General features: G+C 35.1%; 1 protein-coding gene across 8 annotated transcripts in view; it reads right to left on the bottom strand.

Moving 5' to 3' along the window:
- NEDD1 (NEDD1 gamma-tubulin ring complex targeting factor) overlaps positions 1-14,400 on the bottom strand; it is a 257,109-nt gene that overhangs the window by 94,325 nt on the left and 148,384 nt on the right. For 7 of the 8 annotated variants that reach the window (XR_012053499.1, XR_012053495.1, XR_012053498.1 and 4 more), the window contains 2 exons: positions 3,736-8,273; positions 2,721-2,884 (listed from right to left, as the gene is read on the bottom strand). The gene's annotated coding sequence lies outside the window, so the exon portion shown is untranslated. The remainder of the gene's footprint in view (positions 1-2,720; positions 2,885-3,735; positions 8,274-14,400) is intronic. The other variant, XR_012053496.1, reaches the window with a different exon arrangement.

The raw sequence follows: 14,400 nt of genomic DNA, 5'->3' as shown, positions 1-14,400 counted from the left end.
CAGAAGATTCACTTTGGTTTTGCTTAAAATATGTGCCTAAAAATTAAAATATTTGTTTGCAGCAATCCTGCCATAATGGGCTGTTAAATATGAAATGAAATACAGTTTCCTTCTCTCCACTTTCTCCTTTACTGGCTTGATTCATGAAGACTGATTTCCCCTACTCACATGGGACTGCCATGGTACAAATCCTGTCCTCCCTGAGAAGGAAAACCAATGCCTCAACAGTGTTACAGTTCAAAGGGTGATTAAAGGTACTGAGTAAAGCAGCTCCATGCCACAGCCCTTCTAAACCCTACACCATCGCTTAACATTGTAGTACCTCAGTTTTTCATTACAAAATATGCCCAAATGGTATAGTGGTCTAGAAAAACAACAAGGAGGCTGCCAGACCTGTCCCTTGCAGTGCCAGGCAGAACCACACTATGGACAGTCAAGGACAAATCTTCAAATGCCTGGGAACAGCCACAGCTTCAAAGGCTGCTGAGATGACAGTTCAGAGAAAGGGAAGAAAAGTCAAACCAAAATGTATCTAGCTTTAGACTTTGGAAGCAAAATCAAGACAATCTTCAAACTGTTTCAAAACTGACTCACCCACAACAGAAGGGTGTAGTAGGAGTGCAATATGCTATCAGAGCATCCCTTTGATTTGTATGTAGAGGCAGAGAATTACAGGCATAAAGATGTTTGGATGTACCTGAAATAATATATTTTCTCCCTATAAAATATTTATGGCTAATCTAATCTTACATTAAATGTTTCTTAATAATGGCAAACATTTGAGGCATTATAATTGGTGAATTGCTAGGAAATGTCATAAAACCAAATGCTTAAAATGTAGAAATTACCTTTAAGTCATCTCATTTGAATGAAATTATAAAAAATCATGTTCTATTCATTATTTTATGTATGCTTCATTATAATAATATCACTTAGTTTATGTAACAAAAGGATCCTAATTAGATCTTTCTTAAATAGATACAAGTTTATCAGTTAGCATATCCTGGATAAACCATTCCAGCTAATGCAGCTTTTGCTGCTAATGCAGTGCTTTAATTCTTTCCAGTTGCTAGAGGAGTTATTTCTACGCACAGCATGGAGGCTTATACTCATGCTTCTTTGACTGCACATGAAAATAAAGGACATTCAAGTAGAAAGAGAGAGTAGAAAATTAATAATTTTAAATCTTAGATCAACCCACATTTTCAATAAAGGAAAACACAAATAGATGAACACACCATGATAAATAAAACATGTGCTTTGACATCTCCTGGATTTAGTAGACAAATTGATTTATATCTCTCAAGTAAGAGACAACAAGGAATACTTGATTTTTGAAAACTGGCACACTACTAGGAAACCAGAATGTTTTTATTTAATTATGGTAATTGTCTATTAACATTCTAATGCATTCTAAAACATTAGAAGCTCTTCTTTGCCTTTCTTCTCCCATCATGACAATAAATTCATCCAAATTCCCTTCTTTCCAACTCCTTTCTGTCAACACAGATGAAGTTAAAGAAAATCAGTGAGAAAAAGAAGAGGAGGAGAATCACTTTGTTTTAACGTGTCATTGCCTATGTTACAAATTCACAAGTATCAAAATACATGAAGACAACTTACGAATTTTATATGCCATTCACCAGCAATCAATCCTCCCTCCCAGACCAAAAAAATCTTTAGCTCTCTTTGAAAACACTAAACGCTAAACACATTTCTATAGTTCCTTCTTAACAGCACCATATCTTTTTGTCTTAACACTTTGGCCTGGTTTCTTAGGAAATTAGACTTAATGATTTTTTTAACTTGATGGCCAACTATAATCAAATCCAAGAATGGGATAGTGATCTCATAGTAGTAGTAGAAACAATTTATGATACCAAGAGCTTATGGTGGTAAGGTCAGCACACTTTGGCATACAAGCCAACATTTTCTCAAATGCACACGCCTTCTGAAATCCAACAGTAAGCCTTGTCAAAAAACCCAAAAAGGTGAGCTTGAATACTTTTATTTACCCTTTATTCTTACTTTTAATGAAAGACAACTTTCTTGAATTTTTAACAGCAAATAAAATTGTAAAATAGTAGCTTTTCCATCTGAATTTTAAGGACAAAGTGTCACCTGCTATTCTGGAATTTCTGTTCAAGTTTTAGTACATTATTATCACAGTCCATGATGTAAGTTTTATATTTCTCACTCATGATATAAGTATTATATACATAAGATGATGTTTTACATATATGAATATGTATATATACACACATTTGCACATCAAAATGTGCCAGTTGAAACATTTCTTCTTAACTAAAAGGTTTTCTGTTTGTACTATAACGTAACAGTTTAGCATTTCTAGAAACAATCTGATTTTTGAAACCACTGTGAAAGGAAGCTCTTGTATAGCACTCCTTACAAGCAGTCACAGAAAAAAAACAGGTATAATGGGTACAAGTTACTCTTGGGGAGATTCTGATTGCTCATACGAGGAAAAAATTTCACAATGAGCGCAATTAGGCATTAAAATATCTTCCCCAGAAAAGTAGTGATTTCCCCAACACTGAACACTTTGGCTGGACATGGTGCTGGGCCATTTTGTTGAGACGGTGCTTTTGCTAAGAACAGTTTGACCAGGTGACCCTTGAGAATCCTTCCAACATGGCATTCTTTGTTATTTGGAAAACATTCTTCACTGAAAATGTGATTAGGAACTGAAACAAGCTCACCAGTGAGGTCATGGATCCAAGCTTGTCAGTGTTCAGGAAGTGTTTGAACACTCTTAGATATTAGGTTTAACTTTCAGGTTGCCCCATGTGGAGTCAGGAGTTGATGCATGAGTCCTTTCCAACTCAGGATAGTCTATGATCCCATGATTCACTATCATGGCTTCCTGGACAAATGCCAATCAAAAACACACACCAAATAGATTTTCCTGGTGAAAACATAGGCTTGATACACACAAAAAGCAGGAACTTGAATCATTTGCAACACAAAAGATACACAAGGAAATGTAATGCACATAAGAAAATACAAGCCAAAGTCCCAAATAGCGGCGGTAGTCCTATTCCTCATCACACTGTGCCTTTAAATTGGCACTCATCAGTTTCAGAAGCAAGCTCTTTATTCCACTTTAAGGAATAGCTGCTTTTCTGTATTGTCTTCAGATATAACACAGTACTGTTCAGCTCTCTCAAGCCATTCATTGACCACAGGTAGGTAACTCCTTTCTTTGCCTCTTGACCTATTATAATTCCACTTGTTTCCTCTCTATTTAATTGCAGTCTATATATGAAAAGGGATTCTCCCAGATATTACAACATATGAAAATCTAGGAATATTTTCCACCAAAAACAATGAAAAAAAATCTACAAAATCTTAAGGATCTGAGTCAGAATTATCTTACATGAGTAATATAAAATGCAAATTTCTGTAGATTAAGGAAAGCAACATGACTAACTTGAGATACAAGGCCTGTTTTTGAAGAGATATGGTGTTTTATAAAACTGATAAAGAATAATACAGAACATGCTGAAATAGAAGTATTTTCTCAGTGCATAATTTCCTCTTCAGCTTTAGGTAGTGGAATATACTTAAATAATGATAGGAGGTAGTATCATTTTAAGTATGAGGATGTTATAATTTAGCAGCACTACTACATTTTTGAAAGTAAAGAAATTTAATTCATGATACACCTAAATAAAATGTCTCTGCTTATGAAAATAACATTAGCAAGTACACTACCCAATAATTAATCCTGGGTTGCACATTTTCAACAGATTCCCAAGAGTAGCAGTGTTGGTTCACTAAAAAAAAAAATAAATTCAGAAAACTATAACATTAATTCTGTTAAAGCAAAATGAATAGACAGAATGAGTACATTTACCCTCCCTTGGACAATCCATTTCTTCACATGGACAAGTCTAAAGCACCTTGATCCCTCTGTCTCTTTTAATCACTTTTTCCTAGACAGAAAAATAGCAGAAGTAATGAACCAGAAAAAAAATTACAGATCTCAAATTAAACAACAGAGACCTATTTAAAAAAAAAAAAAAGTTATCCATTTATCACTACAAATTTGACACTACTGTGCCAATATGAACTAGAATTTCAAACCCTGTGGTCAATGAAGCATAAAATAGATTGTCAGAAATACTGTCTGAAATATGAATCCACTGAAGGAGAATGCTTGAAAATGCCTAACATAATTTAAAATAATCAAAATTGGCTGAATACACCTCTAAAAAGGTGTACCTCTCTACCTCCCTTTTGCAATTCATAAATGGTTTTCTCCTAGTGACTGTTTAATAGAAGTAGTAAAAATAAGCTTCTGATTTCTACATTTGAAAACTTTGTGCATTTCTGTGGAAAGCAAAATCACTTTTTATCTGTAAATTATTTATTCTGTAATAGAAACTAATCACAAAATAATAAGCTTTCCCCTACACTGAAGGAATCTTCTTGGAAAATTCAGGAGGCTGTGTTATGAAGCCCATGGTCTACTAAACATGACGTTGTATGGAATAGAGCATTACCACAAAAATTACAAATTAAGAGGCACACTGAAATTAATTTTTCTAGCTTTAACTCAAAACAGAAATAAAAAAAAAACTTTAGGAAAAGCCATACTTGTTATATTCCAGTTGAAAACAATCATCTCTCAACAAACATCTGAATTTTGGTCAGCCTGAATCTTACTGCACCATGTTAAAGCTCACTAAGGATCAAGGTGGCTACAGTAAGCTGCAGTGGTTTTCTTGGTAGGTTGGTTACCTCAGCTAAATACCCTCCACAGGAATACTTCTAGGGTACCTGGACTAAATCAGAGTAATGAAATGCTGTGTACCCCTCTTAGCTCACATTTTGGCCAAGGTAGTTTTGGCTCTGCTGATACTTTTCTGCTGGGCTGCTCCTCTGTTTTGATCATCCTTTTGCTATTGAATGAGAATGCTACAGAACTAAAGTAATTCAATCCTAAAATAAGAGCAATTATGTTAAGAAAGTAAATGATAACAAATATCCCTTTATATATTCCCCAATAAAAACAATAATTAAAACTAACAGTTAAAACCAAAGATTTTAGCAAATTTTGAGTATTTCATTTTCTTTAGAGGTCAATAAAAATGATCACAAGCTAATCAGTGGTATTGTAAATAATGGGGGAGAGAGGACTCTGTAAATTCTAACTATATTTTTACCTGTTAGAATAAACAGAATGGAATAGAATATGAAAAGGAAATATTTAAACTTGTCTGGGATTATTTATAAATAAGCCAAAATTAATAAGGAATGAAACAGGAGCTGCACTCACATTAAAAAAAAATAGAGTCATCTCAAAACACCCAACTGTGGCTTCATTCAAAACACTGACAGTCTCCAACACAGAATTCCTGAAATTGTAAGCAATCCCTCATCTTTATTTGGCCAGTGGACAACAGTGGCTGGTGAGAGAAGCATTCAAACAGACTGCAAAAAATCACTCACTGCCTCTGAAAGATGGCAAGAATCCAGGGTTTAAACAACCGTTTCTTGATATCAGTACATGGAGAGATGTATTATTTGCAGCTGGAATTGGGGATTATCTGACCACTGACAGAAAAAGAGCTGATGGCCCAGTAAAAGAAAGGGAATTAAATAACTGCCCTTTCATTGTGCGGATACTAGAAGGCTCTCCAGTGCTCTAAGTGTTTCTTGGACATTTTTCCCTCCATCTCACTCACTACATTAAGTCCCTGTAATCACACAATTCTAAGAAGGCTTTGGTCTGAAACATTTTCCAGATATGGAATCAGGAAAGGATGAGTTTGTACTTTTGTTCCCTCAATAATCCCATCTGACAAAGTTTGGAACCCTTTTGCAATATTTACAGTGATTTAGAGGCAGGTCTTTAAGAAGTACGATTAACCTTGATTTGAAAATCCGAGAGGCAAGCTAGGAATGAGTATCCCACTGCAGCTTTCAGCCCACATTCAGAGGCAAAGACATCCAATAACTCTCAGCAGTAAGCCCCAGGACTGTAAATATAATAGCAATCTGAAATCTTCATGAGTTTCCATTTAGTATTCTTACACCGTAAGTAGGAACACGATATTTACCAGTGATTGATATCCGAGGAACATAATCTGTCTTACACGAGGTTATTTATTTATGAAGAGTCCTGCAGCTGTGCCTGGAGAGAGAGTGGATGCTCTGTGAAATGGAATGGATGTGTATATATATGCCCTGTATTTGATGTCAATCTGCAACATTTTATCTAAAATTCCTTGGGTGGTGCATCTTCATACAATCTTATGGCAAGAGCTTAATGATGTCAGCAAAAGAGTGCAGCCAAGAACTCCTGTCCTGTCCTCCTAGTTCAGATTCCTTCATGGATGGGATTCTTCTTACACATGAAAACAACTGGCAGTGTTTTAAACATATCTTCTTGGTTTGCCATCTCTGCAAACAAATCAAGCAGTGAACTCAGGAACACCACACATGAGCAGGCTTATAGTCAACTCGTACTCTTTTGCTTGAACAGAAGACAAAAGCGTATTTGCAGTAAAGTTCAAGTTTCATTATTTCTATGAAAGGAAAATGAGGGAAGGTAATGTATGGGTATCTGTAGCTAACAGCATTTCAAAGTTATCTGCTACTTAGAGGGCAATTGGGTCCATTCTGAATATTAAAAGCACATTATTTTAAATGTTGTAACCTTTAGATTAAGGGATAAAGCCTCAGTAAATTCCTAAGTAAACTGCACTAGTGACAAGGATTCATCTTCAGTTTTTCATTCCTTTGATGAAAGCACCTAATACAGAACTCCTACACAACCTTACTCAACATATTAAAGGACAATATCCTAAGTTCAGAAAGTCGCATATCTGAAGGTCAGGTAAATCCTTGTTTTTGCATCACAATTATTCCTGGGAGAATCATAGGAATAATTAATATAAATAAATAGAAGGTTTTATCATGAAATATCTCAAATTTCAGAAACCTACCAGTCTACCTGAACTCACATTAATATATTTGGCACCTATGAAATTAATATCAAGCTCCTTTGAGGCATGCTACTGTATGGGGTATCTTTATATGCACATCTTCTGACAAGGACTTGATCTCCCTGTGATTGATAGAGGCATTTACCATTACAGAATCCTAATCAAGACACAGATCCTCTGGAGAAATAAGAACAAATAATAATGACAGTAGTGCTTTAATATCCAGCTAAGAGAGAATCATCTCTGCTTTCGTAAACTGAACATTCTTTCTCCTGTCATTTACATACATGAAATGCTGGGTCTAACTGGTATCCCTGTGAGCACACTGGTCTTCTGCAGAATGCCAGACAGAGCTAAACAGCAGTGTGATGAAATAGCCTACACATTAGTGAGTCTGGGGTTTTCCATGTAAATACTTTTACAGTAGAATGATTGCCTACAGAGCAGAAGGGAAAGCTTGGAAAAGCAAAGGATGATTTTATCATTTCAAAAAATTAAGAGCCCCAGCATTTTATACCATAACTTTATGTGCTTCCTGAAAATAGATGCATCTGTGAATTCTAGGGGGACAAGGGATTATAGGAACTCAAAATGAATTTTACGTTTGGAGGTATATCAAATGTGTTGCTTTAGGCCAGTGGGGAATGGCAGATGAAAAGCTAATGGAGAAAGGCTGGGTAAGGGGCTGGATTTAGGATAACAATCCTACCAAACACTTGAAACCATTTGCTGCCTCCCATCTCCTGTGAAGTACATAAGACATCAGCATTCCCTGTTAAACCCTGCAAAATGCAGATAAGACACAATGTTTGATGCAGATAAAATCCAGATATTTCAAAATAAAATCACAACTAAAAAGATAAATATTAGATGGAAGGAGTATACCTATGATAAACAATTCTGTTGATGAAATGCAATTAGTAATCTTATTAGTTGATTCTGGAAAAACATGTTTATTCAGAGCCTGCAATAAACAACCAAACGTTATTTCATCAGAAAGTGCAAATCAGCCAACTTAGTTAAGAACTATTCTAAGAACACTTAATAGCATCCAGGTTCAGTGACTGATTTTCTATTTTAAGCAGGAAGAGAGGTACAGCACAAACAATCTGGAGGATAAAAGCCTGACAGCAAAATCTCCACACATACTAAAGAAAATAACGTGCCTATGACAGCTACAACAGCAGCAATTTCCAGCTTCTTACACTGCTCATGCGACGCACTTTGCAGTCATCCCTCTTGCATAAATCTGTACGTTATAATTTTGCGTTCCAATGGATCGGTTTGTGTGCTCCGTATCTGCAAATGAGCCAGATAATAGGAGTGTGAGAAGTGATTTGTGCTATCAGTGACATCAGGAGTTTTGCAGCTGTAGTTATTAACAGATTTTTTTTTTTCATCCAGCAGCATTGACTAAAATCAATCACTCTGATAACCAGGCATGGCATAAGCTGTCCGCCCTGTCATTTCAATCTGATTAATCACACATACACAGACCTTTACCTTAAAGGAGCAATTGTTCACATTTAATCACAAAGATACATTCAAGCATACCATCATAGATTACTAAATTTAAGTGCAATTTATGTCTTATAGTTTGGCAAATATGTTTATGATAATATGGTTTTGGCATATAGATGTATTGTTTCATTCATTTTACAAACATTAAAATCTAATCTAATGTGTTGCACTTTGAATCATTTATCACATCAGATTTGCAGCTTTTGAAGCTTCCATTATACACGTATCCTTATCTGCAGATTTATCCTAATAACCCAGGTACAAATAAGTTATTAGTTATTATGCCTTCTTCACACTGTGCTTTCTTGACAGTAGGCACCCTTCTTCATCATGGATGAAATGACTTTATTTAACCTAAACATCCTACATTCTATTAACCGGCCATTCTTTTGTTTCAATTTTCCTTTTTAATCTCAGAACATAGCACAGCTCTTCCACTAAGAGTTATGCAAGACCTTCAGTCTCTTTTGGGTTTCAGGTTATTTTTTTATCTTTGTTTTTTCTATTCAAAAGGAAAGGAATACAAGAGAGTCCTTACACAATTATAACACTCTGCAAATAAAAGTAGGCCACCACTGCAAAAACACACTCTTATGCCGAAAAACAGGTTGAATTTAAGATCTATTAAACCAGTAATATATCTGACTTTGGCAGAAACATTGTGCACTCCAGATACTTCCTGATTATGCCTAAGCACACAACAGCACATTCAAGTGTCCTGGGGTCCACCACCATTGAGGAATGTAAGTGGACATAGGTTACACTTTCAGTCCAGAAGTTAATGAAATGCAAGATTATGCTGAAAATTTTAATATAAGCCTAAATGTTGTGCAGATAAAATTGCACAAAACCATATCTTTAGCTCTGAAGTAATATGCAGCAGACAGTATTGATATTAAGTAGATGACTCCTTAAGCTTTTAGCTTCTTCAGAAATATTAATTCACCAGCATTTCAGAATTGGGTGTATTTTCTGAAAAGACAGATCCATATGTTAGAAATCAGCTTTTATTTACTGTTTCTAAACTAGATAATACCTATGCTTTAAAATAAATACTTTTTCAAAGGCTGTTGTACTTACATCTATATATGAATTGACTGAGTAACATTTTTATGTTTTACACTTAAGCAAATAATTTTTAAAATATTTTAATCAAATAAGGCAAAAAACCTTTTAGTTAAAAATATAACATGATGAACATAAAGTGACCCTTCCTTTTATTTGTAGCAAACTGTGCAGGTAACCCCCAATAGCAGGCTCCTTATCTGACTGCTCCCCAACTATATTCTCAGGAAATGACAAGTTGAATAGGTTGACAAGCAACTAATTCTGATGAAAGAGAGAAAGAATTCCTCTGCCAAAGAATTTTAAAAGAAAAACCAACGTCTTGGAGGCAACCAGAGACTTGCTCATGCTCAAATAAATGGCAGAGACACAGATTCATGAACAGACTACAAGTAATTACTCAAAACTGCACAGTGCATTTATTTCCTCAGTCCAAAACTGGGATGCAGAAGGATATTGCTTTCCACCACATGTCATGCACCAATAGTATATACATTATAAAGCACCCAGGGGTTCAATTGTCATTCTGTAATGCAATCAACAGGAGCCAGGCAGAACATAACTGAGGTGTAATCACCACCAGAAGCTTTAAAATAAATACCCCTTATACAGAAAAGGCTAACTTTTAAAAACATTCCTCCTCATCACATCCTATAGTATTTTCCAGAGCAAGAAGAGCTGTTAACCTCAATGGGGCCACCCAATTTAGCATAACTCTATCACCTTTATCACATAAAACACAAGCAATGAATCACAGAGCAAACCATACTTCATGCAGAGGGTTTTACAGGGATACACTGCAGCGAGTCATTTTTGGATTTTTCTTAGGCTCCGGGAAAAGATTAAAGTGTTGATTTTTGCATATATATTCATATGCAAATTGTAAATCTAGAAAAATGCAATGCAGATCAGAATATTAGCCCGTCTAGTACGCAGTCCATTTTCATAGCTGCTACCATCAAGGAATGTGCAAAATATCTGTCAGTAATTAACGAGGGTAGTATCTCACAAGTCAGGTTGTGTCCACACAACTGTCTTCAATAGCTATTCATTAGCCAGTTCTCTCTTGATTTTCTAGTCCCTTTCTAAATCAGGTTGTACTTTAGACCATCCAAAAATAGAGGAGGTGCATTCCACAGTTTAAATTCTGTGGAACAGTGGAAAAAGAGAAATGCTGTGGGTTAGGGGTTTTTTCTCTCCCTGTCTAAGCCTACCAGCCCATGGGACCACACCTGTCCTCAATGCAGCAATCATCTTTGTATTCACCTCTACCAGAGTACTTTCCACACACACACACCCTCTCTTCTTCAAAGTTCCAGTCTTCTCAGCCTGCCCTTGTAGACAAAGCCATTTAAGTACACTGACTTCACTTTTTTCTGAAGACAATTTGTTAAAGAATTTGACAAATAGTCTGAATTTCAAAGTAAATTAGATTTAAAAGACCTGTTAACTATTTCCTACTATACCACATTTGATTAACTTGATTTTTTTTTCAGTGCTATGTCACAGAAACCTTCTCAAGAACTCTTTCAAACATTTGAAATTTACTACCTCACCTTCCTGTTTTACTGAATATTTTGTTATTAATAAAAAATGCTAACCATAATTACCACATTGATCAATTTGATAAGAAATTTCAGCCTTTTGTGCTTTTGCCATTTAAAAATGTTTTCAGTAGTCAGGCTTTTCTGTATTTTCTCCAACATTTTTGTATTGATGATACAATATTGCACAGAGCATTTCAAATGCAGTTCCTATTGTTGATGTAGAAAGGCACATTAACCGGTTTTCACTTATTCTCATTCCTTGTCTTATAGTCTATTTATAACTTTTCACCCTGTAATTAGAAAACTGACTTGCTCTGACTGATGAAAAAAGGGAAACAATACATGATATCTTTCCATCTGACTGCTTGAGACCACAGAGTTGGTCAGGAGTCTCTTAATGTGATGTGTCCATCAGCAGAAATAAGTAAATAAATATGCACATAGTATTGAGTAAAAATGAGTGACTAATTATTCTCCAAAACAAACAAAAAGTAATTTTTGAATCTAGTAATGCATTTTCAGCCTCTTGTAAAGAAACACTTGCTTTTGCTATACAGATTTAGTTCAAAGAGTTGAATGCCACAAGACATCACAAAAGCCATGTATTGCATTGGGCCTTTCTTTTTCTTCCCAGACCATCATTAACACCTTTCAAGAGAGGACTCAAGTAGTTATCCATTAACAGGGTAGGAAGAATTTCTCTCAAATAACAGACTGCTTTATTGTCATACTCTTCCAAAAGTGCCCAAAGACAGAGTTTTATCTTATCTGTAACTGTCATATTTATTTTTAACTCATTTCCTAAATGGAAGCACATTGGAAATGGAAATAAGGAAAGCTGTATTGTTCCGAACTCAATATGATACATTAATATGGTGTAAGACATTGAGGAATACTAAATACAGACTATTGCTACAATCCTACTCCAGTCTAATGTAGCACACATAGAAAACATGCATTTCTAAGAGTGTAAAAATGTTTTTTTCCTATTTAACATGTATCAGGAAGTCAATATTTTATCTATCTTCAAAAAAAAAAAATCCTAGGGGAGAAGATGTCTATTGTTTTTTCTGATTTTCTCTAGAGTCTGTTAAAGATTTGTCACAAGAAAAACAATAAAGAAAGAAGATGATGCACTGAACTCTCTCATCATGCCCTCATGTGCCAAGCCCCTAGACACAAAGACATTAGAAAGTTCTTACATTGAATACAATGACTAGATGGAGAAAAAAAATAAAATTGGATAGAAAAATACTCTCAGAATCTGTAAACAATATTATGAATTGGAGGGGGGGAAACATATCTAAAACAGTATTTTAAAATAAGGTCACTAGACAAATTTTGTGCATATTGTATCATAAATTGATGTAAATTAGACCAAGAAAACCATTACTAATAATGAAGTATAAAATAATTTAAAAATTGCATGATATGTTCTAACTGCTTTGAACTGTCAAGTGAGATGTCGATGGTGAGATAGGTCTGAAAGAGCTTGTATAAACTTTTCATTTTTTCTTTCTTTTTAATACATTTGTAATTATGACATTAAATTCAACTTCAATAACATAACTGAAATCAAGACACTGCTATATATCAAGAGCTGAGCAGCCTTTCCTTTCAGTTCCACAGCAGTGAAATGGTCATAATTATCATTTTTGTCACGTTGCTGTGTTAAGTCCTGGCCTGTGCTGCATAAATGCACAGAAATTCAGCTGCATTACACTCCTCTCTTTACCCTACCTACCATTTCACTTTTTGCTTTCTTCCTCTCTGTCTTTTCCTTCCAGTCTTTCATCATATGTGAGAATTATTTATTTTTTCCTCTGCTTGTTGACAGGGAAAAGAGGCTATGTCTGCACACTACCTGGTCTTGAACAAAAATCAGCAAAACTGCAATCAACAGCCAGATAAGGTCCTCTAACTTCATTATTAATATGAGAAGGATAATTTAAATCACAACACTGCTAATGTTGAAGGTAAAAAGAAGAACACACATGCTTAAAAAAAATTCTAAACCCAAAAATGTCCAGGACTTCTTATGAAATAACAGAATCAGAGATGATTTATGCTTTACATCTAATTCCAATTTTTATAGACTAGATTGAAGATAGGACACATCAACCATATTAATATTCAAGCCTATCCCTTTAAGTATCACGCAGTTACTAATCAGAGCTGAAGGGGACTGAGCTTTTCTCACAGTTTTCATTCTCATTTTTAAATTACTTAATTTGGTACTATTTTATATTCAAAACACTTTTCTTAATCTGGCATGTAACTCCTACAGTTCAAGTACTTAAACAAACAGCACCTAATTTGATATTCTGTAAAATTAATTTCAATAGAGATGACGAAAAAGAGAAAGGTTTTAGTATTTTATAGGTATTACTAAAGCTTCTGCCTCCAGAATTAAATCTTCAGAGCAGTCACTTCATAAACAAGATTCAGGGGTTTTGAGGTGTTACTTATATATGCAGGAGAATATATGTTCCAAAACACTGTGTTGTGCTATGGACATATAAGCATATCTTAAAGAAACTAAACTAACAGTTATTGAAAAGCAAAGATTTCATCAGAGAATTACAGAGCAATTATGGTACCTGAGGCCAAACAGTGCTCCTGTCCCACAACATTCACACATGGCTTCTATACAGTGGCAGCATTCCCTTCACAGTTATCAGCTGTCATCCATCTGATACTATCAGCTCAGCTTTTGCTTTTATAATAGGCCCACTGAAGCTGTATCAAGTGTTTGGTGGTTTGTTTGTTTTTTTTTTTTTAATCACCTCCATTTGCTGATTCCCTGTATTTTAGTCTTGTTGTTGGATTTCTGATAATAAGATTGAGCTCATCTTGTCTCACTTGAATTGCCCAATACAACCCTTGCTTTCCCAGGCTAACATTGGTCACAAACCAGAATTATCAGAATGCAAAGGGGGATTTTTTCCAAGCCCTGCTCTAACATTTGGACTAACAGGATTTTTACATTTGAAAACCATGTAGAAACTTAAAGCATCTAAGAGAGACAGAACTTATTCTACCAATGCAGAAAGAGACAATATTAATATCCTAGGCATTTTATTACTGTTCAAAAAATCAATTATTTAGTCTTTTATGTGCACTGGGCCCAGCTTAAACACACATCTTCTCATCAGTTTCAGACAGCTTTTCACAGTTCCCAGGAGTAGTACGAGTTCCTCCCTCTCTCTCAACCCCAACAGCATTCTGAAAATGTGGTTGCAAAAGTGTTCAAGAGAGAGCTCTTAGTCATCAGCACTGGTTTTGTTCACTCA

This window comes from Taeniopygia guttata, chromosome 1A (assembly GCF_048771995.1).
Source record: "Taeniopygia guttata chromosome 1A, bTaeGut7.mat, whole genome shotgun sequence".
Taxonomy (NCBI): domain Eukaryota; kingdom Metazoa; phylum Chordata; class Aves; order Passeriformes; family Estrildidae; genus Taeniopygia; species Taeniopygia guttata.
Note: the sequence above shows the minus strand (reverse complement) of the source record. Positions and strands in the feature narration are given on the sequence as shown.